Source organism: Micropterus salmoides, unplaced genomic scaffold (genome assembly GCF_014851395.1).
Source record: "Micropterus salmoides isolate LMB-PRFRI ecotype aquatic unplaced genomic scaffold, ASM1485139v1 Ms_hic_scaffold_14, whole genome shotgun sequence".
NCBI lineage: Eukaryota > Metazoa > Chordata > Actinopteri > Centrarchiformes > Centrarchidae > Micropterus > Micropterus salmoides.
This window is the reverse complement of record NW_024040485.1, coordinates 32,182,751-32,186,463: the sequence shown is the minus strand read 5'-3', so window position 1 is coordinate 32,186,463 and position 3,713 is coordinate 32,182,751. Positions and strand designations below refer to the sequence as shown.

The 3,713-nt window shown below is 51.6% G+C and overlaps 1 long non-coding RNA gene across 1 annotated transcript; it reads right to left on the bottom strand.

Moving 5' to 3' along the window:
- Window positions 1–1,347: 1,347 nt before the first annotated feature.
- LOC119903036 lies at window positions 1,348–2,464 on the bottom strand. Its single transcript, XR_005444401.1, has 3 exons — window positions 2,420–2,464; window positions 1,575–1,684; window positions 1,348–1,455 (listed from the first exon to the last, which is right to left on the bottom strand). It is a non-coding gene; the product is annotated as an uncharacterized LOC119903036 (long non-coding RNA).
- Between the last annotated feature and the right edge of the window lie 1,249 nt (window positions 2,465–3,713).

Here is a 3,713-nt window from a genome sequence, read left to right as displayed (position 1 = left end):
GGTGTGGAAAGCCATGTAGAGAAGGGTCTGCCCCATGATTTACTCAGTTCATCATGTAAATCAGGAAAGAATGGCAGAGACCGGCGTGGTGGTGCTTAAGAAACCTTTCATCAAGCTACCACTAGCCTGTGGTGTCTGCTCCTCCTGTGGCCAGTTGATGTTGAGCTTAGCCACGGCTCTAGTTACCACCTCCAGCAGCACGTCATAGTCGGGTGCTGCCTGATGACGCCGCCCCGACACCCGGAAGTCATCGTCCACTGCACTGAGCACATCCGCCTCCTTGGAGTCGGATTGCTGCAGCGACTCCGGATCCAAACCGCGAGAGGGAGAAGCCGAGAACGTGCTCCCGAACGAGGAAAGCAAGCGTTGGAGCCAGCGGATGAAGGTCGGAAAAAGCCTCAGCCGTCCCGAAATCCTCCGACAGATCACGCTGTGAACCCCATGAGTGAAGCCGCCGGGCCGCCTCAGCGGCCGCAGGGCCCGCGCCTCGGGGTAAACACATCCGGCCATCCTCGGAAAAGAGAGCCATGCTGTACCTCAGTACCCTCACGGAAAGGGCTTCGCAACGGGCGCAGGCAGCCCCCTCGAGAGCTGCCCGTGCGTGCTCCATCCCCAAACATGAGACACACATCTCATGAGAATCTCCATCCGTGATGTACCGAGGGCAAGAAAAAACACACCTTCTGTACATCTGGTTGCCGGACATGCTGGTAGACTTCTTCTTCAGGTAAGACACACTGCTTGTAGGACTGGAGCTTTCTTCAAACAACATACAGAGCGCCTGCTGAATAAAAAAAAGCTAATGATGAGTGTGTACAGGTGTGCTTTATACTCCTCCGGTTATTCCGTCACACCGTACCGTTCTAGCAACAAGCCAATAGGATTGGAGTGATTTCATTCACGTTCAGACCTGCTTCGCCTAGAGGCGTTCCCATAGTGTCGTAACCGACGCAGTTCGAGTTCCCTCGAAGGGGAACTAAAGATAATATCGTACGTGTCTTCTCGCCACTTTGGTGAACTCGTCTTCTTCCCGTCCTGGTTAGTTCTCCTCCCTTAAACATTAAGGAGCTGTACCGTGTCGAGTGTGGTGTCGGCAGACTTCCTGTGTGCTTTACTCTGCTGGTCAGGAAACCCAACATGGAGTCTTATCAGGCAAAAAAATAGAAAAGAAAACATCACTCCAGGACCACAAACAACCCAGAGTTAACGATGAATAATGATGAAAGAAGGTGATCATCTAGTCTTAAAGAGAATTTTTTTTCCAACCTTAAAGAGTAATTTCTTAATTTTTATGATGGGGACACAAGGTTCTGTTTGGTGTCCTGTACACGAGCTCTGTGGGCTGCAGGGGGCGCCGTCTCACCTGTGAAATGCTCGGTGAACTCCTGCTCCAGCTTGGTGGCTCTGTCGAAGGTTTTCCTGCCCTGCTCCTCTGTCAGACGCTTGTTCATCTCCCTGCGGGACCAAAGATCACACCGAGGTCACGCCACCTTTACTCCTCCCAGTTTAGCGCCAGCAGCAGAGTAATAAAACACCAACGAAGAAAAGCACAAAGCTCCTGCTGTTTGACTCACATGATGTTCTCCACAGATTTGGGTTTGATGAAGATGGCGATGGGGTGAAGCTGAGCCAGCTGCAGTCTCTTGATGGCGTTCCCCGACACGTCCAGGATGCAGTGTTTACCCTGAGAACCACACAAGAAGAACATTTTTGTTAATTCATACAATGAGTTTCTGAACTAATGGTTTTCGGTTTCCTCTGAGTCCTTGTGTCTCGTCCCTTTTAGATCAAATAGTTCCAGATACTGAAGGAACTAAACCAGGAGCCAAACCAGGAACTAGTCGCTTGTTTTCACCGAAGGAACCCAGGAGCCGTTTCAGGAACTCCAGAACCTGACCTGTGTTTCCAGCAGAGGAACCAGGGGCCACATTTAGCTCCTCAGGGGCGGGGTTTGGAGGGCTGAATGTCACTGATTGGTCAAACATTAACCTCGGAACCTCCTTTCTGTGCGCACGACCTTTGTTTTACAAAATTTCTCCGTCACAAATGATGTAATTAAGGCAAAATACTGGAAGTGAAATAAAGACTTCAGCGGACGAGAGCCCCGCATTTCTACTAACTAACTGTTAACTATTTAACCGGTGTAAAAAGAGAGAGGTGGTAGTTTTATGGGGGTTATCTTCTAAACCCAGCAGGTCGTCGACAGCAGACAGGATCTCCGGGTCTCTGTTCAGTAAACACAAGCAGCAGCATCACTCTGTGCGTTGTCTCTCTGTGGGACTGAACACCGGACACTATCTGCAGCAGCATCGAGACGCGTGTTTGAACCAAATCTGGTCTCTGGCTGAGGTGCAGCTGAAGTTCCCGAAATGGTTCCCGGGAGAGTTCCTGCGGTGGAAACCGTCAGCAGGGTCGGTACCTTCTCGGCCACCTCTCGGACTGACTGTACGCTGGTTCCATACAGGCGGTTGTTGTACTGGCCCGCCTCGATGAACCTGTGGTCCTGGATGTCCTTCTCCGTCTGCTCTCTGGACACCACAAAGTGATAATCTCTGCCGTCCACCTCGTAGTCCCGCTTCGGCCGGGTCGTATCAGAACGAGGTCCTGATCAGAGAGATGGTCAGATACCTGACCGAGAACACGACCCAACATGCCGTCATCGCTTTGAACTGGGTCCTACGTCTGAAGGGGACACCTGAAGAGAAATCATGAATGTTTCCGGCTGCAGAACACATTTAGTTTAGTTTAGCTTTCCCCAAAGTCCCCAAAAAACCCTCTATCTCTGGATTAAATGAGTACAGTGAAAGACTAGTGTTGGCCCACCTGAAGGACACCCCTTGCTGGATCCCCTGCAGTTTGCCTACAGGGCTAACATGTCAGTGGATGATGCATTCAACTTGGGACTGCATTACATCCTGCAACACCTCAACTCTCCAGGGACATATGCTAGGATCCTGTTTGTGGACTTCAGTTCGGCGTTCAACACCATCATCCCGGACATCCTCAGCACCAAACTCACCCAGCTCACTGTGCCAGCCTCCACCTGCCAGTGGATCACAGACTTCCTGACTGACATGAGTCAGCAGGTGAGGCTGGGAAACATCACATCCAGCCTCCGGACTATCAGCACTGGCGCCCCCCAGGGGTGTGTGCTCTCCCCACTGTTCTTCTCCCTCTACACCAACGACTGCACCTCAGGAGACCCATCTGTCAAACTCTTGAAATTCGCTGACGACACAACGGTCATCGGCCTACAGACGGGAGGTTGATCAGCTGGCTCTCTGGTGCGGTCAGAACAACCTGGAGCTTAACACGCTTAAAACTAAGGAGATGATCGTGGACTTCAGGAGGAGCCCCCCCATTCTGCCCCCCATCACCATACTCAACAGCCCTGTGTCTGCTGTGGAATCCTTTAGGTTTCTGAGACCCACTACATACCAGGACCTGAAGTGGGAGCCCAACACTGACACCATCATCAAGAAGGCCCAGCAGAGGATGTACTTCCAGCACCAGCTCAGGAGGCTCAACCTGCCTAAGGAGCTGCTGATCCACTTCTACACAACCATCATCCAGTCTGTTCTCTGCACCTCCATCACTGTCTGGTTTGGATCTGCCACCAAAAAGGACAGGAGCAGACTACAACGGACAGTCAGGACTGCAGAAAAGATCATCGGTGCCAACCTGCCCTCCATTCAGAACTTATACATTTCCAG